This window comes from Cervus canadensis, chromosome 4 (assembly GCF_019320065.1).
Source record: "Cervus canadensis isolate Bull #8, Minnesota chromosome 4, ASM1932006v1, whole genome shotgun sequence".
NCBI classification, from domain to species: Eukaryota; Metazoa; Chordata; class Mammalia; order Artiodactyla; family Cervidae; genus Cervus; species Cervus canadensis.
The window spans coordinates 100,017,289-100,043,096 of record NC_057389.1 but is presented as its reverse complement, the minus strand read 5'-3'; the positions used below and the strand labels follow the sequence as shown (position 1 = coordinate 100,043,096).

At 38.6% G+C, this 25,808-nt stretch overlaps 1 pseudogene; it reads right to left on the bottom strand.

Moving 5' to 3' along the window:
- Nucleotides 1-382: 382 nt before the first annotated feature.
- LOC122440982 lies at nt 383-1,353 on the bottom strand (annotated as a pseudogene).
- Nucleotides 1,354-25,808: the final 24,455 nt, after the last annotated feature.

Sequence of the window (25,808 nt, the reverse complement as noted above, 5' to 3'; positions counted from 1 at the left end):
GAAATTAAGGTAATGATGTGCAAAGAATAATATTCACAAAAGTGATAAAGAATGGTCTCAAATTCTTTTCTGTAATAATGTTATATAAATAGCTATCTTGCCAAGAGGAATTTCTTCCCCATAGGAGTAGTACAGCTACTATTACCATAAAAAAAATACATGGTGTGATTTATTTTATTTGAAAAGAAATTAAATACTTCATGTTCAAGGTTGGGAATGCCATTTGGATAATAGAGAGATCACAAAGCTTAAAAGTGAGTTGGATAAACTGTATAGAAAATCTGAAATAAAAATAGAAATTCCAAGAAAACTGGAAGAGACATGTTCTATGTCCACAGTCTAAGCAAAGACTGGAAAAACTTTTGGCTTGCTTTGAGCTCTGCTATCCAGGGCACTTCTTACGCCCTAGGACAATGGCCCTTTTAGAGTCACCTTTCCAAAGAGTATTTTCAGACCCCTCTTTAAGTCTTTATTTCTCAGACTGTAGATGAAGGGGTTCAGCATGGGTGTGACCACAGTGTACATCACTGAGGCTGTTGCACTTGAGTGTGAGCTGTTGGTACTGGCAGAGCTAAGGTACACTCCTAAACCCGTACAATAAAATAAGGAAACAATGGAGAGGTGAGATGCACAGGTGGAAAATGCTTTATACTTCCCCTGAGATGATGTGATTCCATATATGGAGAAAATTATCTTAGAGTAAGAGTAAATGATACATGTGAGGGAACCACCAGCCAGCAACACAGCTCCAGAGTACATCACCACATTGTTGAGAAAGGTATCAGAACTGGCAAATTGGATCATCTGATTGAGTTCACAGAAAAAGTGAGGGATTTCTAAGAAGGTACAGAAGGACAGTCGCAACACCATTAAGCTTTGTAACAAGGAATGCAGGGCACTCATGACCCAGGACACCAGCACCAACAGTTCACAGAACTGGGGGTTCATGAGGACCATGTAGTGCAGGGGGTGACAGATGGCCATGAATCGGTCATAGGCCATCACTGTTAGGAGCAAGATGTCCAGTCCTCCAAAAAGTGTGAAGAAATACATCTGGGTGATGCAGCCTTCATAGGTTATGACTTTGCTCTTTGTCTGTATATTCACCAGCATCTTTGGCATGGTGGTGGAGGTGAAATAGATGGCTACAAAGGACAGGTTGGAAAGAAAGAAGTACATGGGGGTGTGGAGGTGGATATTTGAACTGATAGCCAGAATAATGAGCAGGTTTCCAAACACAGTGATCAGGTACATGGAGAGGAAAAGCTCAAATATGAAGGGTTGCAATTCTGGTTCTTCTGGAAACCCCAGAAGAAGAAACTTGGAAACACTTGTTAGGTTCCTTGGTGCCATGTGGTGGTGGTGACTATGAAAAAATGGGTAAATAACATGACTTATTTTCACACAAATGGGCATTACTCACAAGGTATAAATGCTACCATTTACATTTCCATCAATAAATTACTTTTAACATTATGTCCATGAATTTTGTGCACTTGAGGGCACCTCTTGTGTCACCTCTAATGAACAAACTTGTCCAACTGTCAGTTTCCCCCAGGATGTCATGTATAGTACAGTTTTAATAAAATTCTGTCATGCATTTGAGTAATATAAATTGAATTGTGACAATATTCTAGCTACTATGTGAGCAAGGAGTTTAGAGTGCCGAAAAACAAAAGCTACTAAAATCTGGTTGTGGAGACAGAATACAAGCAAATAAAAAGGTTGATATGGAAATAAACACACACACACATATGATGTCTTTTGGTTATAGATGTTACGAAGGAAGCAGGTACAAAGAGAGAGCAAAAATAGAGTATGGTTTTTATGCATATTTAGGCAAGACTTGCAAAGAAGATATTCAAATAGACTTCAAGTGTCACTACTGTGAGCACATTTGGGGAAGGGTATCATCATAAAGGAATGGTTAGTGTGAAGACCCCGAGGAAAGGGTTTGTTCAAGATGCTCCAGTGGATAAACGGAAGCCGGTCTGGTGAGGAAATGAGCAGGAGGGAGAGTGAGGAGAGATAATGTCAGAAGATGTTGAGGGAAAAGGTGGCCTCCATGCTGTTGTTGAAACTTCAAGTCACAAGGGGGCCCTTGTCCATAAAAAGTATCTTCAGCACTTCAGGAAATTTCATAGTTTAAAAAGCCTAGTCTGAACCAAAATTGAAGGGAAATCCAAAACTAAATTCTTAAAGAAATGATATACACTAGTCACAACTTAATGATATCCCTGAGGGTCACTAATTCAATGTTAGATTGCAAAGATTTGGATGTGAAGGAACATGACAGAAAGCCTTTTAAAATGTGAGGAGCAAGCAGTACCTAAGTTATAATTTCCTCTCACATACAGACATATAGATTTAAATACAGGTACAGAAGATAAAATTTATCTGTAGTTAAATGCAAAGGAGAATGCATTACAAATGGTGGCTGAATACGATACAACTTTCATGAAGAGATCTGATCACAATAAAATCAATTAAACAATAAGGGATAATAGATGTGGAAAGTAGTTGAACATCCATAAAAAGCATGACTTATTAAGATGTATATGCAGAAGAATATTCATTTTCATTTATGTTTAAAGCAAGGATTTGCAAGTAAACAATATTTAAGTGGCAGCCCTCTTCCTTCGGTTAAAAAAAAAATACAGCAATGAAGAATATAAGATGATGCTGAGATTTTACCACACAAAGTTTACAAACTCTCAGACAGACATTCTGTACAAATTCTTCCATGTGTACATAAAATAGCTAAAGGCCAAACAATGAACTTGAAAAAATTCCAATTCTGTTAAAGAATGAAATAAAAACTAGGAATAAAAACATGCTGATTCACCGTACAGAGGCAAAGGAAGTGAATAAGCATAGTTCTACTTTTTTTATAAAAGGACTGACTAACCAACAAACGTATTTAGCCTTACAGGAAATAAAACAATCACAAATTAAACTCATTAGCACAAGCTTTTCTCATAATAAATATTTTTTTGATTTGAATACTGAGAGAGGAGATACTGAGAAATTTATGTCTCATGAACTGCTGTTGCAAGGAAATATGTGTCAACATACCTTGGTCTGGATTTTTCTCATCATAGTAAAGTGTGCTGCATATTTAAAAAAAAAAAAAAAAGGTGTTGCATCTCTGTACATTCCTCCACAGTTAATACCCCATATCTCTACTATAGTTAAAAGTTAATTGGGTTCTGCTTATACTGGAAACACTTTACGTGTCCTATTCACCCTTCTAACCGAGCTTCCATGTTCATCATTTGGGCTTCCCTGATAAATCAGTTGGTAAAGAATCTGCCTGCAATGCAGGAGACCCTGGCTTAATTATTGAGTCAGAAAGATCCGCTAGAGAAGGTATCTGCTACCCACTCCAGTATTCTTGGGTTTCCTTTGTGGCTCAGTTAGTAAAGAATCTGCCCACAATGTGAGAGACCTGGATTCTATCCCTGGGTTGGAAAGATCCCCTGGAGAACGGAAAGGTTGCCCACTCCAGTATTCTGGCCTAGGGAATTCCATGGACTGTATAGTCCATGGCATCGAAAGTCAGCATTGACTTTTACATTGCTGAGTTCCATGTTCATTTGTATTTTGGGCATCACAAATTAATAAATTAAAGTATTAATCAATCACAGGGGAAAAAAACACAATAATTTTGGGTTTGGGCTAGTCTGGATTGGCTCTCATGAGCTCAGGTAAACGTTGCTATTCCCTTTGACCATCTTCAGTATTTCTGGGTTCTTAGACTCACCTGTTGGTGTCTCTCAGAGAAAGGTCTTGACATAAGTGTTCAGATTCCTCTTGGGTGGTTGATGATGGAGATAAAAGCTCTGTTCCCCAACAAAACAGTGGGATGGACTCAAGCATTGGTCCCCTGTATCAGTTATGACACCCAAAGCAGCATCCCTGTCTCGTCCATGCCAAGGATGCACAGGCTGAGGGATGCAGCAGAGGAGATATTTATAGCTCCCCATGTCTGCTCATTACCATTTCCCTCTCCTTACCACCATCTCTAGTAACTGATTTCCCTGGGGAAAGTGGTCTGGACAGATAGGAAGTTTTGCCTGCTCATTCTCTGTGTCTAGTGCACAATGTTACAAGCCAGATGCATTCAGGGTTTATTACTCCTTCCCCCAATCTCTTCTGTCTTCCAGAAGAATAAATCTGAAAGTCCCATTACCTCACTCTAGCTTGAATAAAAGTTTTCTCCAGGATCCAAGACTGAGATTTGTCTTGATTATGACCCTCCCTAGACAAGCACTGGCTGTAGTGAGTCACAGTCCCACTATTATGAAAATGGGACTAAATTAATCATAACTGTCCTCTAAATGTGAAAGAGAAGGGGCAAATGCATGTTACTTTGGAAGAAACTTGAACTTGGAGGAAAGACCATTAGCAGAAGAATGCAGGTGGCCACTGGAAACTGGAGTAGGAAAAGAAACTAATTTTTGCCTGGGGTCTTTGGAAGGAAAGCAGCCCTGCTGACATCTTGGTTTAGTCTAATGAGACCCACTTTAGGCTTCTGATCCTAGAACTTTAGTCTAATGAGAACATAACTTCGTTTGATGTAAGCCAGTAGTGTGGTAACCTTTCAAAGCAGCAGTAAGACATATTAATAATATACACATTTATCCAATAAAATGCTGTTCAGGAAATTGAGATAGACAGCACAATTCATCCTTTTAGTTTTCCTTGGGTGAGGATATTTTGTATTACATCTCTCAAGTAGAAGTAGAAATCTAAAGACAATTTGGATATAAATAGTTTGGATAGTTGATAGAGAACGCAACCATGCCTCAAGATTAGATGCTTTTGACGTGTTGCTATAGGAAAAGAAATCATTTAAATATAAATTATTCAATTACTCTTAAATTTTGTTGTCTAAATTGTACATTCAAGATTATGTCAACTCAAATGTTCATTCTTTTCATTTTTGTTCTCTCCAAAAATTTTTCATGCTTCCTTTCAACACGTAAGATGTAATTAAATAAGTCTGACTTTATGCACTGATTGATGTGAGAATGCCAGCATAGCCGCTCAGTGCTATCCGACTCTTTTCATCCCATGGACTGTAGCCTGCCAGGCTTCTCTGTCCATGGGATTTTTCAGGCAAGAATACTGGAGTGGGTTGGCAATTCCGGGGAATCTTCCCGACTCAGGGATCGAACCTGTACCTCCTCTGCCTCCTGCATTGGCAGGTGGGTTCTTTACCTGCTGAGCCATCAGGGAAGCCTGTATGTGAGTGCACTTACTGTAAATAAAAATGCATACAAATGTACATATACATACACATGCACAACCTTTACTTTTGAACATTTGACTCAATGATGTATTTCTACACCTTTCACTTATTCCTCACTATATCTATCTGAAGTTATGTTTACTATTCCATACATTCTTCTTTGATAATAAAGGCACTATGTTATATCATTTGCTTGTAGCATGGCTTGTATGCAGGAAGAGTTATGTAACTCAATCATCCAAGCAAACAGAACTGAGGGCGGTTATAATGATCTGCTTGATTATCAGCACTGTTGTTGTATTTGAAGATAGCAGTCATAGTTACTCTGTTAAGATGTTTATTTCAGACGGCTGTATTAAAATATGACTATATTGGGAATACATTTCAGGTATCCAAGAGAGGCTGAAAGTACATGCATATTTCTGTGGGAAAAATGCTGATGTGGAGCTGTATGACTGCATAGCAATTTAAAATTTTTCATCACTCATTCTTCACCCATAGAGATAGATTATTGAGCATAAAAGATATATATATACACATATATAATTGGAAGATACTGATATATATATATATACACAAATATACATATGTATATGCTAAATATATATGTACATACATATGTATATATGATAAATATATATGTATATACATATGTGTGTGTGTATATATATATATATATATATAATTAGAAGATGCTGATAATGATCACTCACCATGCCTTTAGTTATCATGACAAAGTATTGAAGCAGGGAGACATTTCATTCAGAGCAATGCAATGAGTCATCCTGAAAGCGCATCAGGAGATTTTTAACACAAACAGGAAGATAATTCAATAAAAAATATTTTAAGTGCCAATCAATTGTTAAACCATATCTATACACTCCTGCATACCTAGACAACAGTCCTCCACACTCCAGTGAGTAGATAACCAACGTGAAAAAGAAATATTGTTACATAATAATGCACTACATAATTTAAAACTTTGCTCCAATAAATTTAAGGTCAATTATGGCTCTTCTGGTTCAACCAGATCACCTGAAGAAGGGCATGGCAACCCACTCCAGTACTCTTGCCTGGAGAATCCCATTAACAGAGGAGCCTCGAGGGCTACAGTCCATAGGGTCGAAAAGAGTCAGACATGACTCAGGTGACTTAGCACACATGCCTGCTGGCTTCTCTGTTTATTTAAAGTTCTATTTCTTTTTTTTTAAACCAATAAAATATTTATTTATTTACACTTAATTTTTGCTATCAAGCTCCTTCTACTCCTTTTCTAATGATCTTTTATTCAATTTATTTTTTTTAATTTTCTTTTTCATTTATTTTTATTAGTCAGAGACTAATTACTTTACAATATTGTAGTGGTTTTTGCCATACATTGACATGAATCAGCCATGGATTTACATGTGTTCCCCATCCCGATCCCCCCTCCTGCCTCCCTCCCCATCCCATCCCCCTGGGTCTTCCCAGTGCACCAGCCCTGAACACTTGTCTCATGCATCCAACCTGGGCTGGTGATCTGTTTCACCCTTGATAGTATACTTGTTTCAGTGCTATTCTCTCAGAACATCCCACCCTCGCCTTCTCCCACAGAGTCTAAAAGTCTGTTCTGTACATCTGTGTCTCTTTTCTGTTTTGCCTATTGGGTTATCATTACCATCTTTTTAAATTCCATATATATGCGTTAGAATACTGTATTGGTCTTAATCTTTCTGGCTTACTTCACTCTATAATGGGCTCCAGTTTCATCCATCCAGAAACTATAAAACTCCTAGAGAAGGACATAGGCAAAACACTCTCCAACATAAATCACAGCAGGATCCTCTATGACTCACCTCCCAGAATATTGGAAATAAAAGCAAAAATACACAAATGGGACCTAATTAAACTTAAAAGCTTTTCCACAACAAAGGAAACTATAAGCAAGGTGAAAAGACAGCCCTCAGAATGGGAGAAAATAATAGCAAATGAAGCAACAAAGCATTAATCTCAAAAATATACAAGCAGCTCCATTCCAGAAAAATAAATGACCCAATCAAAAAATGGGCCAAAGAACTAAACAGACATTTCTCCAAAGAAGACATACAGATGGCTAACACACACATGAAAAGATGCTCAACATCACTCATTATCAGAGAAATGCAAATCAAAACCACAACGAGGTACCATTACACACCAGTCAGGATGGCTGCTATCCAAGTCTACAAGCAATAAATGCTGGAGAGGGTGTGGAGAAAAGGGAACCCTCTTACACTGTTGGTGGGAATGCAAACTAGTACAGCCGCTATGGAAAACAGTGTGGAGATTTCTTAAAACACTGGAAATAGAACTGCCATATGACCCAGCAATCCCACTTCTGGGCATACACACTGAGGAAACCAGATCTGAAAGAGACACGTGCACCCCAATGTTCATCGCAGCATTGTTTATAATAGCCAGGACATGAAAGCAACCTAGATGCCCATCAGCAGACGAATGGATAAGGAAGCTGTGGTACATATACACCATGGAATATTACTCAGCCATTAAAAAGAATTCATTTGATCAGCTCTAATGAAATGGATGAAATGGAGCCCATTATACAGACTGAAGTAAGCCAGAAAGATAAAGTTTTATTTCAATGAAGAAAACTTTTGGCATCATGTATTTAATGATTGTTTTTTCATAAGGACTATGGTTTGCACCATGAACAGAGAGCTGAATAAGAGAATAAGATTTTAATGAGAGGAATAAATCCAAATGATCACCTATAAAGCACGGTATGTGCTAAAGTATACATTATCCAGAAGAGCAGCTGAGATAGTGATATACATAGGATTGATATAGCTTTAGATTCACTTCTTTTTTTTTTTTTGCAAAAATATTTTTTTTTCCTTGGGAGCTGTCACATTCTTAAAATTTTTAATTGGAGGATAATCTTACAATGTTGTGTTGGTTTCTGGCATACAACAATACAATGTGAATCAGCGGTGTGTGTGTGAGTGGGTGGGTGGGTGCTAAGTTGCTTCAATCATGTCTAACTCTTTGTGACCCTATGGACTGGAGCCCACCAGGCTACACTGTCCATGGGATTCTCCAGGCAAGAATATTTGAGTGGGTTGCCATGGTCTCCTCCAGGGGATCTTTCAGACCCAGGGATCGAACTTGCATCTCTCATGCCTCCTGCATTGGCAGACAGGATCTTTACCACTAGTGACATCTGAGAAGCCCTGTGAATGAGCCATAAGTGTGTGTGTGTGTGTGTGTGTGTATACATATATATTCCCTCCCTCTTGAGACTCCCCTCCCATCCCTCTAGGTAGTCTCAGAATGAGAGGCTGGGTTTCCTATATTATATAGCAGCTTCCCATTAGCTATCTATGTTACAAGTGGTAGTATGTGTGTGTGTATGTATATGTATATATATATATATCAATGTTACATTCTCAGATAGTCCTACACTTTCCTTACCCTGCTGAAAATTACTAGAGCTAATCAATGATTTTAGTAAAGTCATATGATTTACTTCTACTACAGATTTTATAGACAATGTTAGTTTCCATGTGTATTTTCCCCATAGTAATAGAAATGCTCATGGAATTTCTTTTATGTAAAACAAAAGATAAATTATTGAGTATGATTTTGAGATGAAAATATTCTTTAAAAATATACTTTGTCCCATTAGGTAAATGAAATTTTTAAATATTTCTAATGCAAGGTCAACAACACATTCTGTAAAGTAAAAAAGCAACAAAGGGATATGGTAGGCTATCCAGGACCAGAAAGCTTAATAAAATGAGTTACTTAATTTGAATAAAGAAGTTGAAATAAAAACTTCCAAAAAGACAAAAAAGGAGTAAGTTCTATACACAGAGCCTCATCAAAGTGTTATAAATTCTTAGTCTGAGGGTCTGATCACTGCAATCATGACACTTCTTCACCCTAAGAAAAATGTCCCTTTTAAAATTCTCTTTCCAAATAAACTTTTCAGAGCCCCCTCTATGTCTTTTTTCCTTGGACTGTAGATGAAGGGGTTCAGCATGGGTGTGACCACAGTGTACATCACCGAGGCTGTTGCACTTGAATGTGAGCTGTGGGTAGCAACAGGGTTAAAGTACCCTCCTAGACTCGTACAATAAAATAAGGAGACAACTGAGAGGTGAGATGCACAGGTGGAGAATGCTTTATACTTCTCCTGAGCAGATGAGATTCCAAGTACAGAAGAAACTACTTTTGAGTAACAGTAAAGGATACCAACCACTGAAATATCACCCGGCAGCCCAGTGGCAAAATACATCACCATACTATTAAGAAAGTTGTCAGAACAAGCAGATTGGACCATTTGTTTGAGTTCACAGAAGAAGTGAGGGATTTCCAAGGCTGTACAGAAGGAAAGTCACAATAACATTAAGTTTTCCAACAGGGAATGAAGGACACTCATGACCCGCGACACCAGAACCAGCTTTCCCAAAGCCAGGAATTACTGTATAGCACAAGGGGTGGCAGACGGCCAAAAACGAGTCATAAGCCATGACTGTCAGGAGAAAGTCATCCAAACATGCAAAAAGCATGAAAAAATACATCTGGATGATGCAGTCTTCATAGGTATTATCTTTACTCTGTGTCTGTATGTTCCACAGCATCTTTGGGATGGTGGTAGAAGTGAAGCAGATGTCTACAAAAGGACAGGTTGGAGAGGAAGAAGTACATGGGGGTGTGGACGTGGGTGTCCAAAGTGATGGCCAAGATGATGGGCAGGTTTCCAAACACAGTGATCAGGTACATGGACAGGAAAAGTCCAAATATGAGGCGCTGCAGTTCTGGATCTTCAGAAAATTCCAGGAGAAGAAATTCTGAAATTTGTTTATTATTTGCTGGATCTATGTGGTGGAGGTGACTACAGGAAAAAGGGAAAACCTGATCAATTTTACAGAAATGAGCATTAAAATGTAGCTGAAATATTATAATTCTTACTTTACAATGAAGAAATATTTCCAATATTTAGTGCCCATACACAAAATTCTCTTGCAAGCAATCTCCATTTTATCCGTGATTAGGAATTTTTATACCCAAATGTGCATTTCAGTCATGAGAATATAAAGTCAATAGTTTAAATGAGAAATTCTCTCATATATTTGAGAAATACAGAAACACACACACACATACATATATATTATATATATATATATATATATATGTAATATATATATATATATTCAGTGTAGACTATCACTAAGGCACTGTTGCTGAAAGACAACGTGCTACAATCTAATAATTGTGAAGGTACATAAGTGAATATAAGAATTATATAGCATTATATAGGCATGCTTCATAGCTCCAAATCATATGTGACTGGAGCTATGAAGCAACCATGCAGATATAAAGCAGGGAGTAGCTATGTGGTGTCATGTTTTACTGGATGTTGTGGCAAGAGGTCAAATAAAGTGACAAGTGAACAGAGACCTCAAGGCAGAGGAAGCAGGAATTGGAGCAAATCTGGGAAAGTGTATGCCTGGCAGAAGCAACAGTCACTGCAAAGGCTCTGAGGAGGATGCTTCTTTCAGATGCTGAAATCCAAAAATAGAAGTCAATGAGGGAAGAAGGGTAAGTGAGAGGGAGACTGGTGGATGATGGAGTTGGTGCATTTTTAAAGAACAAGGGGCCTCACTGCTGCTTAAAATTTAAGACACAGGGTGTCTCTCAACCACACGATGTACCCTTTGCACTTTTTAATTCTTTGAATTGAAACAGATCTCCTTAGTATCATCAGTTGATTGTATTCTAAGAATGACTTTGGAATACATGAGCTCATGTACCCCTGTCTGAGAATAATTCTCAGTCCACAAGGCATACACACACACACACACACACACAGAGCACACCATAGCCTCCTTGTAGAAGTTACTCTTATGTTCTTCTCACACTCCTCACTGTTTATAAGTTCACACAATTTATATTCCACTGCTACCCAGGAAAAATAATAAAAGGTAAAATAAATAAACAAATAAATTTTTCCAAGAAAAAACTAGTGATATCTTTATGGTGTAAAACTTCTTACAGATTGAACATCAACAAGAGAGAAATGACTAAAAGGGTTAAATCATCACTCCATAAATGTTTTATTTTTGTGTGTGTTAGTCACTCAGCTATGTCCAACTCTTTGTGATCCCATGGACTATAGCCCACCAGCCTCTTCTGTCCATAGAATTCTCCAGGCAAGAATACTGGAGTGGGTTGCCATTCCCTTCTCCTCATATAAAAAGGTTATATCAAATATATTTAATTTTGGTTTGGGGATTTCAAATATCAGATATCAGAAAGCTTGATTTTCCAGTACTCAATGATGGAGTAGAAGAATGTACACATCTCTTCTCCTGCAAGAACTTCAAGATTACAACTCCCTGCTGAACAACTGTTGACAGGAGGATGTTGAATCCCACCAAAGAAAGATACTCCATGTCCAAAGCAATGGAGAAGCCCCAGTAAGATGGTAGGAGGGGTGAAATCATGTTTGGAATCAAACCCCATACCAGCTAGAGATGCTTGGAGGGCTCAAACAAACCTTGTGCACACCAGGACTCAGAGACCCCACAGAGGTTGAGCCAGAACTGTGTTTGAATGTCTCTTGTGGAGGTACGGATCAGCAGTGGACTGCTGCAGGGACAGGGGCTCCGGGTGCAGCAGACCTGGGTATGGCAAGAGCCCTCTTAGAGGAGGTCTCCGTTAACCCCACCGTAGAGCTGCCAGAACTTACCCAGGACTGGGGAAACAGACTCCTGGAGGGCACAAACAGAACCTTGTGTGCACCAGGACCCAGAAGAAAGGAGCAGTGACCCCACAAGAGACTGACCCTAACTTGCCTGTGAGTGCCCACAAGTCTCCGTCAGAGGCGTGGGTTGGCAGTGGCCGGCTGCAGGGTTGGGGGCACTGAGTGCAGCAGAGCCTGCATGGAACCTTTTGAAGGAGGTCGCCATTATCTTCATGACCTCCACCATAGTTTGGCCTCAGGTCAAACAAAAGAGAAGGAATACAGTGCCACCCATCAACAGGAAATTGGATTAAAGATTTACTGAACGTGAGTGAGTGAGTGAAAGTCGCTCAGGTGTGTTCGACTCTTTGCAACCCCATAGACTATGCAGTCCATGGAATTATCCAGGCCAGAATACTGAAGTGGGTACCCTTTTCCTTCTCCAGGGGATCTTCCCATCCCAGGAATCAAACCAGGTCTCCCTCATTGCAGGTGGATTCTTCACCAGCTGAGCCACAAGAGAAGCCTTTACTGAGCATGGCCCTGCTCATTAGAACAAGACCCAGTTTCCCGCCTCAGTCAGTCTCTCCCATCAGGAAACTTCCATAAACGTCTTATCCTTCTCCATCAGAGGGCAAGCAGAATGAAAGCCACAATCACAGAAAACTAACCAATCTGAACACATGGACCACAGCCTTGTCTAACTCAATGAAACTATGAGCAATGATGGGTAGGGCCACCCAGACAGACCAGTCATGGTGGAGAGTTCTGACAAAATGTGGTCCACTGGAGAAGGGAATGGCAAATCACTTCAGTTCTCTTGCCTTGATAACCCCATGAATAGTATGAAAAGGCAAAAATATAGGACACTGAAAGATGAATTCCCCAGGATAGTAGCCCTGTACACTACTGGAGATCAGGGGAGAAATCACTCCAGAAGGAATGGAAAGACGGAGCCAAAGCAAAAACAACACACAGTTGTGGATGTGACTGGTGATGGAAGTAAAGTCAAATGCTAAAAAGAGCAATATTGCATAGGAACCTGGAATGTTAGGTCCATGAATCAAGACAAATTGGAAGTGGTCAAACAGGAGATGGCAAGAGTGAACATTGACATTTTAGGAATCAACAAACTAACATGGACCGGGATGGGTGAATTTAACTCAGATGACCATTATATCTACTACCATGGGCAAGAATCCCTTAGAAGAAACGGAGTAGCCATCATAGTAAAAAAAAAAAAAAAAGAGTCTGAAATGCGGTACTTGGATGCAGTCTCAAAAACGACAGACTGATCTCTGTTCATTTCCAAAGCAAACCATTCAATATCACAGTAATCCAAGTCTACGTCCCAAAAGTAATGCTGAATAAGCTGAAGTTGAATGGTTCTATGAAGACCTATAAGACCTTCTAGAGCTAACACCCAGAAAGGATGCCCTTTTGATTATAGGGGACTGGAATGCAAAATTAGGAAGTCAAGAGATGCCTGGAGTAACAGGCAAATTTGGCCTTGGAGTACAAAATGAAACAGGTCAATGGCTAACTGAATTTTCCCAAGAGAACACACTGGCCAACACACAAGAGAAGACTCTACATGTGAACATCACCAGATTGTCAAATAGCAAAATCAGATAGATTATAATCTTTGCAGCCAAAGATGGAGAAGCTCTATATGGTCATCAAAAACAGGACCAAGAGCTGACTGTGGCTCAGATCATGAACTCCTTATTGCCAAATTCACACATAAATTGAAGAAAGTAGGGAAAACCACTAGACCTTTCAGGTATGACCTAAATAAAATCCCTTATGATCATACAGTGGAAGTGAGAAATAGATTAAAGGGATTAGATCTGATAGACAGAGTGCCTGCAGAACTATGGATGGAGGTTCGTGACAACCTACAGGAGACAGAGAAAAAATCATCCGCAAGAAAAAGAAATGTAAAAAGGCAGAATGGTTGTCTGAGGAGGCCTTACAAATAGCTGAGATAAGAAAAGACACAAAAGGCAAATGAGAAAAGGAAAGCTATGCCCATTTGAATGCAGAGTTCCAAAGAATAGCAAGGAGAGATAAGAAAGCCTTCCTCAGTGATCAATGCAAAGAAATAGAGGAAAACAATAGAAAGGGAAAGACTAGAGATCTCTTCAAGAAAATTAGAGATACCAAGGGAATATTTCATGAAAAGATGGGCACAATAAAGGACAGAAATGGTAGAAACCTACCAGAAGCAGAAGATATTAAGAAGAGGTGGTAAGAATACACAGAAGAACTATTAAAAAAAGAAAAAAAAAGATCTTAATGACCCAGATAAACACGATGGTGTGATCACTCATTTAGAGCCAGACATCCTGGAATGCAAAGTCAAGTGGACCTTAGGAAACATCACTGTAAACAAAGCTAGTGGAGGTGATGGAACTCCAGTTGAGCTATTCCACATCCTAAAGGATGATGCTGTGAAAGTGCTGCACTCAATTTGCCAACAAATTTGGAAAACTCAGCAGTGGCCACAGGACTGGAAAAGGTCCGTTTTCATTCCAACCCCAAAGAAAGGCAATGCCAAAGAATGTTCAAACTACCACACAATTGCACTCATCTCACACGCTAGCAAAATAATGCTCAAAATTCTCCAAGCCACGCTTCAACAGTACATGAACCGTGAACGTCCTGATGCTCAAGCTCGATTTAGAAAAGGCAGAGGAGCCAGAGATCAAATTGCCAACATCCGCTGGATCATCAAAAAAGCAAGAGAGTTCCAAAAAAACATTTGCTTCTGCTTTATTGACTACACCAAAGCCTTCGACCATGTGGATCACAACAAACTGGAAAATTCTTGAAGAGATGGGAATACCAGACCACCTTACCTAATAAATCTGTATGCAGGTCAGGAAGCAACAGTTAGAATGGGACATGGAACAACAGACTGGTTCCACATCAGGAAAGGAGTACATCAAGGCTGTGTATATATTGTCACCCTGCTTATTTAACTTATATGCAGAGTACATCATGAGATTTGCTAGGCAGGATGAAGCACAGTTGAAATCAAGATTTCCAGGAGAAATATCAGTAACCTCAGATATGCAAATGACACCACCCTTATGGCAGAAAGTGAAGAAGAACTAAAGAGACTTTTGATGAAAGTGAAAGAGGAGAGTGAAAAAGTTGGCTTAGAACCAACATTCAGAAGACTAAGATCATGGCATCTGGTCCCATCACCTCATGGGAAATAGATGGGGAAACACTGCAAACAATGACAAACTTTATTTTGAGGGGCTCCAAAATCACTGCAGATGGTGATCACAGCCATGAAATTAAAAGACGCTTGCTCCTTGGATGAAAAGTTATGACCAACAGAGACTGTATATTAAAAAGCAGAGACATTACTTTGCCAACAAAGGTCTGTCTAGTCAAAGGTACAATTTTCCCAGTAGTCAAGTATGGATGTGAGAATTGGACTATAAAGAAAGCTGAGGTCTGAAGAATTCATGCCTTTGAACTGTGGTGTTGGAGAAGACTCTTGAGAGTCCCTTGGACATCAAGGAGATCCAACCAGTCCATCCTAAGGGAAATATGTCCTGAATACTCCTTGGAGGGACTGATGCTGAAGCTGAAACATCTTTGGCCACTTGATGTGAAGAACTGACTCTTTGGAAAAGACTCTGATGCTTGAAAAGATTGAAGGCAGGAGGAGAAGCGGACGACAGAGGATGAGATGGTTGGATGGCATCACCAACTGGATGGACATGAGTTTGAATAAGCTTCAGGAGTTGGTGATAGACAGAGAAGCCTGGCATGCTGCAGTCCATAGGGTCTCAAAGAGTCAGACATGACTGAACAACTGAACTGAACTGATTCCATATTTATTTGATGATTTTGTCTTTTTGTCATCCAATAGAGCACGAAGCAAGTTCATTTGTCACTTTTCTTAAGTGGCATCTTCTTTTTTGTTATTCTCAGACTTTGGGTTTTGATATCTTTTTTGCCAAGTCAGTGGACATAACTGTTCATGGTTTTGTTGCTTCTCCAATATTCAGAACACACTGTATAAAATCCTGAGCACCCCATTACAATACACCCTCTTATCCAATTATTTTTCTTTGTGCAATTTAGCTCAGGTTATTACATCATACTCACCTTTATTTCATGAACTCTGCCTTTCCCATTATGATGCAATTAGCAAAGAAGCAAGGACTTTACCTGCTTTGGTCACTTTTACATTTCCATAAAGATATGTAAACATATGTGCACTTATATAGAAACTCAATTAAGAAAACAAGATGTTATAAAGTAAAAAAGTGAGACAGAGGACAGTTAGGTTAAATGGCATGGTTTTCAAACAACTGAATTAAACAAAATTGTATTGAGCACTGAAAACTAACTGAAACATATTACACAGTGTAAGTATGTTAACACATCAATAATAATTAAATTACCAAAGACCTTGACATGTAAGAGTGTAACATATAAAGATTCTGGAAATTTCTGTCTGGCAAATGCTTTTTTTTTTTTTTTCCCCAGATGACACCTAGTGGTAAAGAACCCATCTCCTAATGCAGGAGGCAGATGCTTTTTTATTGTTTGTTTAATGTCAGGACTTATGTCTCAGTATACATGGGCATTTAATATATGACAAGCTTGTATTTCATTTGGAACAGGCTGGATTGTTGAATAAAAGCTAGCATAAAGCTCTGAAAATGTGAAAGAGAGTGAAGTGGTTCCCTGTGTCACACATCTAACAAAAAATCAGAGGGCTTAAACCCTCAGGTTAAGAGTAACTATTATGTTTTAGGCATAAATCTTGAAACCTAAACATAACATCTATAGAGGCCCAACCATCATAAATAAGGAAAGAACTTTAGAAGTAAGAAGATATGCATATTTAACACCATAAAAGTAGAATATTTTATGGCCCAAAATACCTAACCAAAAGTCAATAGAAAAACAATTGTCTGTAAAAAAATCATTTTAATAGAAAAAGAGCATATGATATACCTGCAATGGGCTTCCCTGGTAGCTCAGACGGTAAAGTGTCTGCCTACAATGTGGGAGGCCTGGATTCGATCCCTGGGTCGGGAAGATGCTCTGGAGAAGGAAATGGCAACCCACTCCAGTATTCTTGCCTGGAAAATCTCATGGACTGAAGATCCTGGTAGGCTACAGTCCATAGGGTCTCAAAGAGTCGGACACGACTGAGCGACTTCATATAAGCAAAGGAACATAGTGACCAAATATATGCGGACTTGCTGCCACTCTGTAATAATCTGAGAAACAAGAAGTTTCTTTCAAATCCATTATTCGTGGGGCGGGGGGGTGGGAGCTTATAGAGCTGCCACATAGATTGGAATTGGAAATTATAAACAGGTAATGAATGCAGTATTCTGTAATTTTTTCTAGTAGAATTGCGAAGTGTTACAATATCTTGGAGAAATATTCTGAACATATTTAAAAGTATTAAAAACCCAGATATGCCTTAATTCGGTGTTTCTCAGTCTTGGCTCTGTCACTATTTTGGACCAGATCCTTCTTTGTGGTGACGTCTCTCCTATGCTCTGTAGATGTTTAGCAGCATCCGTATTTCCACCCATCCTTCTGCAATGTGGCAGCTAAAAATGTCTCCAGACACGGTTCAGGTTCCCCGGTCATACAATTGCCTTCTGTTGAGAAACATAGTTCTAACTTAACTGTCCTGAAAGCAGTCTATAGCACAGATACAAGTTAATAAAAAATAATAATTTAATGAAAAAAATATGAAAAGCCATCAAAAAGTGCAAGTCATACAGCCTGAATAGGAACTATTTTGCAGGCATTGAAATAATGTATCACTGTGCTAGATATTTAGAAGGTCATCTGTAAGGTAGTATTGAGTAAAAATGGAGGAGAGAAACTAAAAAAGATCATGCTAAAAAATAGAGCATATTTGTTGTGTGTAGATTTTCTTTCATATATTTGAATTAAAAATGTGTGAATGTGTACAGGTCAGGCTCAAACTCCTTAACTATACCTCCCCTCCACCCTACCCCATTGGTAACCATAAGTTGGTTCTCTGTGAGTCTGTTTCAGTTGTATAAATAAGGATAACCAACAAGGACCCACTATATAACACAGACAACTCTGTTCAATATTATGTAACAACCTAAATAGGGAAAAAATTTGAAAAAGAATAGATCCATGTATATGTATCTATATGTATATGTATGTATATACATATGCATGTATATGTATATGTATATATCTATAACTGAATCACTTTGCTGGATACCTGAAACTAACAAAGCATTGTTAATCAACCATACTGAAATATAAAATACAAAATTTTAAAAACATGTGAATTCATATGTGTGTATAACATAGAAGAGTTTTCAAAGAAACAAAGACTTTTGGATAATAGGATGGAGGTGAAAATGCAATTAGATTAAGTACAGTAGTTCAAAACTGTATGAATCAAGATTGAAAGAAATCCAAAGTTAACTTCTGAAAGAATATTGAATGTAACAACATCAAGAGGGGTCACTAACTTATATTAGACTGCTAGAGGCAGGAATTTTTAAAATATACATGTATGAAAGTACTTTAAAATGTGAACACTAAAGAGTATCTTAAGTTTTAATTTTATCTTATATGATATGTAGATAATGAATTGCCGGGGTCCAGCCTCGGCAGGATCCAGGGGGTACCCCCAGGATGAACGGCGTCGGCGAGAGAGAGAGAGAAGACACGTGAGACCAGCCTTGATAGGGCCAAGTCTGCGAGGGAGAGAGAGAGAAAGAGAGAGAGAAGAGAATGACCAGACGGGGGTGTTTGCAGGGTCTGGCAGAGTCTGGCAATGCTTTATTTTTTACCGTGGCTTTTATACCCTAAGTTAGTACATTTCTAAGGGGAAGATAGTTTAACATTACATCAGCTTGTTCTTCACGAAACCAGGGTGTTTTTTCTGTGTACTTCTTTGTTTATGAGGGTCTTGTACATTATCTTCTGGCCTTAGGGCCTATTGACATTTTATGACCTAGGTGAATGCAAAGCTGTTTTCCGTTAATGAACACAAAGGTCAGTCCTTTTGCAGAAGTTATCAGTTAAATTTATCTACAAGGTTTACCACACAAAGACTCTGCAGCTCCGGTGAGGCAGCCCCTGTTTAGCATTCCTGGTTAAAATTAACAATTCCAAACTCTTATTTTTCTAAATCTTTAACTATAACCACTTTTAGAATAATATTTTTATGTTCTCTAATAGGGCTTCCTCACCCCCGAAGGGCTCTGTACCTATTAGGGCCTTTATGTGATCAGGTTCTTTATGCTGTTTATGATTAAGGTGTTGTGAGCAGCCATGTGCATTAGTAGGCATTTGCCAAGCAAGCTAGAAAGCCAGCAAAGGGGTCTAAATTGAAACACTCCTTTCATCCTGGATAATCTTATAGGATACCCCCGTCCTTTGGCGACATATTGATTAAAGTTCTAAGTTGATTCTGTTTGGAGAGAGATCGGGGAAGGCCTTCTGCCTGTGTCACAGAAATTAGGGAGTATTGTATTGAAGCAAGCATCAGAAAGACAGATATCATCTTTAAGGTGAGTGCCGGGGGCAGCTTTTCAGAATCCCTGAAAACCTGATCCGCCTTGCCCGTCAGGTTTTCTCCCTCATGACCTTGTCATGGGTGGGATCTCATGTGCTGGCTCCCGGCAATGAATATGATTGCAGTGAGGAAAGCTGATCTCTAGTCAAATGTAAAGAATGCTTTCCAAGGGCTTCCTGATAACTCAGATGGTAAAGAATCTGCCCACAATGCAGGAGATCTGGATTTGATCACTGGGTCAGGAAGATCCCCTGGAGAAGGGAAGAGCTACCCACTGCAGTACTCTTGCCTGGAGAATTTCATGGAGAGAGGAGCCTGGCAGGCTATAGTCCATAGGGTCAGAAACAGTCGGACATGACTGAGCAACTAACACACACACACAAAGAATGCTTTCCAATAGTTAACTGAAAGTGATGCAAGTTTTAGAAATAGAACTAATTACAAAAGGTCAAAAGTAACAATAAGGAATAATAGAGATGTGAAAAAGAGATATGTCCAGTTGCCCTTTAGTACTGGGTAATTGGTTCTAGGGCCCACTTGTTTAGTCATTGAGTCGTGTCCGAATCTTCTGTGCACCGGATTTCCCAGGCAAGAATACTGGAGTGTGTTGCCATGCAAAGTAAGCTCATTTGCATATCCTTCCCCACAAAATATATAAAAAATATTTTCACTTGAATACTCAATTAAAAGAGGCACTGTGATGTATCTCTCTCATATATTGCCATTTCAAGGATGTAATTGCTAGCATTCTTTCCTCTGATTCTTTCTCTTTAAATGGAACATAAAAAGAAATGCCCTCATGTTACTGAATATCCCTCCACAGCTGATACCTTACTTCTCTACTCTGTTTAACTGCCAAGACCCTTGGTCTCATATTCTACCTTTACTGAAAGCCTCTCATTCCTCTGACTAATTGGGTTTCCATTATATTATTTAATTTTTGACATTAACCCCTGCATTGCTGAGTTCAATTTTAACATCTCTTTTTAGCATTATAAATGAACACATATTTGTTAATCATTACAGCAAACTCTAGGTTCCAGATTAGGCTGAACTGGCCTTATGTGACCTCAGGTAAATATCCCTGGCTTTCACTCTCTCTATCTTCTCCTGAAACACCTACAGGGCTCTAGAGCTCACCTGGGTGGGGTCTCCGAGAAGATCTCCACTTGGAAATGAAAATCCTCCTCTGTGTGAGAGATGATGGAGATGGGAACTCTGTTCCCAGACAAGAGCAGAAAGAAGTCAAGCTTCAGTGACTCAGCCAGACTTAGGACTCCAAAGGTGGCAACCACATCCTGTCCATCCTGAGGGATGCAGCAGGGGACTATATACAACACCCTGTCTGCTCATTAGCACATTTCTCTCTTGCCACAAATGCTTCTAAATAATTGGGCTTCTTGCCGGACACTGGTCTGAACAGAAAGAATAATTTCCTTGTTGGATCTCTGTCCCTATGTGACTGGGCTATAAGCCAGGTGAATTCAGTTTTTATTATTCCTTATCTAATAATTCTCCTGACTTCCAGAGGTCTAACCTTAAGTTGTTTTATCCAGTGTATAATATTGAGCAAGTCATCTTGCTTAAGTTTCTTGGACTTTCAAAGTCCTGACTTGTGATGGGGATAAAACTCCTGATATTTCTAGAAGGTTGATTTTTTTTTCCTCCTCAACAAAAGGGATACATTTTTTTCTATAACATAAAACTTTTATAATATAGTCCTTAGCTTTGCGACACTTTTGCCAAATAATGAGGGATTTCATATTTATATAGCAGTAGAAGTGTTACTTAAAACTTCAGTATTAAAAGTTTGTTAATTACAAGAGATATATTTAGGCATTAGCACTTTATATGTATTGTCTAATTGTTTTGAAAAGTCTTGTTTATGCATGCTTAGTCATTTAGTCATGTCTGACTCTTTTGTAACACTATGGACTGTAGCCTGCCAGGCTCCTCTCCATAGGATTTATCAGGCAAGAGTACTGGAATGGGTTGCCATTTTCTCCTTCAGGGGATCTTCCTGATCCAGGGATAGAAGATGTATCTCCTGTATCTCCTGCATTGCAAGCTGATTCTTTACCCACTGAGCCACTGGGGAAGTCCTATTGTCTATGAACACTTACAATTATGATCTCTGTTCTTCATGCAAGAGTGGGGTTTAGAGGGGTTTAGTGATCTGCTCATGTTATAGTCAGAGTAACAAATGGAGTTTTGATTGGAAATATGTCAGGATGCTTTCAGTTCTCAAACTCTGTAGCAGTGTTTATCATCCATGTATGATTTTCCTCCTAAGGATATTTGACATTGTCTGGAGGGACGGGCTGGTAACACTGGCAATGCAGAGAATAAACACCAACAAATAATCATCGAACACAAATATAAATGGTAAGAATATCAATTTTGGACCAACACTTCAACTTTTTGATGTGCACAGGAGTCACTAGTAAACTAGGGAACTAGTGATGCTAGTTCATATATAAATGCTGATTCAGTATGTCTCCTGTGAGCCCAGAAACTGTGTTTCTAACAAGCTCCTGGGTGATATTGATGCTGCAGGTCCTAATCTATGGACCACTGTCTGAGTTGCAAGACTGTGGTCATGTGTTAAGAGTCAGGTGTAGTTAAATTTTTCTTCACCATGTATTTTGCTAATATAAGACTTTAATGAAAAGTATATTCAACCAATTCAGAAGCTACCATATATTCTGTGTATGACATTTATTACAAACCTCAAGGGACTTCATTTAGTATACTTCTGAAAAGACTGTGTTGTAAACAGAATGTGCTATTGTACCCAGTTGAATCAGACTCTTTGTGACCCCATGGACTGTAACCCGCCAGGTTCCTATGTCCATGGGATTTTCCAAGCAAGAATACTGGAGTGGATTGCTATTTCTTCCTTCAGGGGATCTTCCTGACCCAGGAATCAAACCTGCATCTCTTGCATCTCCTGCATTGGCAGGTGAATTTTTTACCACTAAGCCACTTGGGAAGCCAGTAAACAAAATAAGAACTTCCAAAAGATGTCTACCTACAAATCCCAAAACCCTTATAATATGTTAGTTTATATATTATATAAATATATTATATAATATATAAACTTAATTATATATTAAATAAACTTTTGTCTCAGTCAACTAAGTTTAAGCCTCTCATTTCATTTGTTTAGCTTACCTTGGGTGAGGATATGTTACCTTGAAATTCCATCTTAATAAAAGACAAAGTTTAAAGTACTTCTGGAGACAGGCTACCCACTTTAGCTGGCCAAGTAAATGGCCTTTTCATAAATGTAAGTGTGAGTCTGATGGTCTGATTCTGAGGCCTTTGAGGAATAAATATAGGAAAATAATTTACTATGAAAATTAAGGTCACCAATTCTATTTTAATTCTGTTTCTGAATTTCTATACTTAACAGTTCATGTTAATTCAAACATTCATACTTTGATTTCTATCCTATCCAACTTCCTCTCAAATTCTCTTTCACCATAAAAGAAGAGATCATAGTTGTCTGTGCATTTGTACATAAACGTGTTTGTGCTTATTTGAAAGAAGAATGTGTACAAATGCACATACACAGACCACTCCCATGAATGTTTTCTTTGAATTTAATGATATATTTCCACACACTTTTTAAACTCACCATACATCTCTCTGAATTTTTTTTTAATCCCACAGTACCTTCATAAATATAGGCTTCCCAGACGGCTCAGTAGTAAAGAATCCACCTGCCAGTGCAGGAGGCATGGGTCAGAAATATTCCTTGGAGACGGGAATGGCAACCCGCTCCAGTATTCTTACCTGGGAAATCCTGCCAGAGGAACCTGGCAGGCTACAGTCTATGGGGTTGCAAAGAACCAGACACAACTGAAGCAATTTAGCATGCATGCACTTTCAGAAATAAGAAAATTGAAGTTTATGGAAACTAAATTTTTACTAATTACATACAAAACCCTTAATGTGTATTTTGTATTTTCTTGAATTATTAATATATACAAATGCAAAACTGCAGTATGCCCTCTTGATTCTGTAAAGTTTCTTTACTTCATCAAAATTTACACTTAGTGGGTGCAATTTATTATGTTCATTATATGCCAATGAATTCTTTATTTTTTTGTAAATTAATTTATCTATTTAATTGGAATTCTTTAAATGAAAAAAATCTCTTGGTTGAAGTAGGACCTAGAAAGCACAAAAGTAGCTGATTCACCCTTAAAATGAGAGAAAGGTATGTTTTCTAACCATGAAAAAAGCAAAATGTCACATACATATAGGATCAGTGCATTGAAGTCAAAGTAACTTATATGCTAAATATGGCTTTTTTTTTTCTGTAAATAGAACTTTAATAATAGAAATGAAGTAAACAGACCATAAATTGATTCAAGACCAAAAGGCACTATAGACACACACGGGACATGGATGAGCTAAGGCTTTTAAGGTTAGGATTTTAAGAAACCCACTGCAGAGCCTGACAGCTGACTCCACTCTCATAAGGAACCCAGTAGAGTTCAGAACAACTCCACATCGTGTAGCCTCTTTTAATAATAAAGGCATTCAATTAAACCACTTGCTTTTCTGAAGACCTATTATACAACAATAGTTAACTGATACAACAAAGTCATCTGAACTGAGGACAGTCCTAAGAGTTCACTGCTTCTTACGTCAGTGATCTCTGTTCTGATATTTGAGGACACTGTTCATGATAACTCTGATACAGTTTATTTCAGACAACTCTACTAAAATGTGAGGTTCTGTTCCAGGGAACTTGGACAGGTGAGAAGGAGTTGTATTTTCATGCAGAAAATCTGCTGTCCCTGAATCACATGATTGGAAAGGAATTCAAACTCTCCTGTGAGTCATAACTTCTCATGAAGATTAACATCTTGTTCATTCTGCAAGTAGACATGGAATGAATAATATGTTAGTCCACTACTCCTTTAGAGATGATGCTGCAACTTAGAAAAGATTGAGGCGTATCATCTATAGAAATGGAAGGATTTATATAGGTGGGCAGCACTGGACATTTTCAAACAGGTTTAGGAAGATCATCAATCTCATTGAAATACATGAAACACTCCAAGTCCTTCACTCCATTATATAAACCCTCTAAAAGATAAACACAAATCTTCCATATGTCAATGAGTAGATTTACAACTTGAAAAGCAAATATTTTGCATATAATGTATAATTTTAAATTTTGCTTTGTCATATTTAGGGTCACCTATGACTTAATATTGGGAAAAAAAAAAACAGATCATGGCAACTGGTCCCATTACTTCATGGTGAATAGAATGGGAAAAGGTGGAAGCAGGGACAGATTTCCTCTTCTTGGGCTCTGAAATCACTGTGGATGGTGACTGCAGCCATAAAACTAGAAGACAATCATTTCTTTGCAGGAAAGCTATGACAAACCTAGACACATGTGGAAAAACAAAGACATCACTTTGCCAAAAAAGGTCCATATAGTCAAGGCTGGTCTCTCCAGTAGTCATGTATGGATGTGAGAGCTGGACCAGAAAAAAGGTAGAGTGTCAAAGAACTGTGATGCTGGAGAAGACTCTTGAGAGTCCCTTGGACAGCAAGGAGATCAAAACAGTCAAACCTAAAGGAAATCAATCCTGAATATTCATTGGAAGGATTGATGCTGAAGCTAAAGCTCCAATCATTTGGCCACCTGATGCAAGGGAGCTGACTCATTGGAAAAGACCCTGATGCTGGGAAGGGAGAAGGAGAAGAGGGCAACAGAGGGTGAGATGGTTGGATGGCATCATCGACTCAATGGGCATGAACTTGGGCAAACTCTGGCAGATGGTGAGGGACAGGGAAGCCTGGCATGCTGCAGTCCATGGGGTCACAAAGAGTCAGACATGACTAGGTGACTGAATAGCAACAATGACTCCAAGTACATATTAAGTTAATTTGTTTATTCTAAGTTGTGCTGAATAAATACTCCACATGGAGACACATAACCTAATGACCTATTTCTTGCCAATGGCCATGGCAGTCATTGTGGACATGTAATTGAATAAGAGAATAGGATCCTAGTGAGGAGACTAAAAGTCAGTGACTGGATATAAAACACAATATAGATTAGAGTCAAGTACCTATAAATTAATATAGAGATACAGAAAAATGATGGCCCCAAAAGGAAAAAACTGTCTGAGATCTTCCTCTAAATCTTGTATAAACATATAAATGTGATTGTGTCTGAGTGTATTTCTTTCCAAGGGAGTGTACAACTCATGACTAATCTTTTACTAAAAAAG